The 597-nt window shown below is 47.7% G+C and overlaps 1 protein-coding gene across 3 annotated transcripts in view; it reads left to right on the forward strand.

Moving 5' to 3' along the window:
* LOC107691316 (rho guanine nucleotide exchange factor 10-like protein) overlaps positions 1 to 597 on the forward strand; it is a 118,990-nt gene that overhangs the window by 41,300 nt on the left and 77,093 nt on the right. The gene's annotated exons all lie outside the window — the stretch shown is intronic.

The following is a 597-nucleotide window of genomic DNA, read 5'->3' on the forward strand; positions in this document are numbered from 1 at the left end:
CAGACGTGACGTGAGCAGGCCCTGGGGTAGCAGACATGATGTTATCAGACTCTGGCTTGGCAGACATGATGTGATCAGGCTTTGACTTTGTAGACATGACATTAGTAAACTTTGACTTAATTGGCATGATTTGAGCAGGTCCTGGAGTAGCAGACATGGCATTAGCAGGCTCTGGCTTGGCAGACAAGACGTTAGCAGGCTTTGGTGTAGCAGACGTGACGTGAGCAGACTCTGGCTCTGGTTTAGTGCAGTGTTCCTTCTCCACGACACCCACAGTGAAAGCAGATCCACTCAACCGCAGAGCAAAGTCTATATATTCGGCAAGGGACCAGTGAACCTTTCCCCCAGGAAGCTGGGAGCAAATGGGCTCATTCAGACCCACCTGAAAAATGTCCTTTAACGCCACATCATTAAAGTCCACCCGGTTAGAAAGTTCACAAAAATCCTCTATTGCCCGATGGCCTTGACGTAACTGTAGAAGTGCAACTGCTGGGTTAATTCTTTTGGTCGTGTATTCTGTAACGAATCATCCACTGAAGGCGAGCGTAGTGAAGAACCCAAGTGCAGTTTATTTACAGTGATCCAAACATCCAAACA

Source organism: Sinocyclocheilus anshuiensis, unplaced genomic scaffold (assembly GCF_001515605.1).
Source record: "Sinocyclocheilus anshuiensis isolate Anshui unplaced genomic scaffold, SAMN03320099.WGS_v1.1 scaffold1154, whole genome shotgun sequence".
NCBI classification, from domain to species: domain Eukaryota; kingdom Metazoa; phylum Chordata; class Actinopteri; order Cypriniformes; family Cyprinidae; genus Sinocyclocheilus; species Sinocyclocheilus anshuiensis.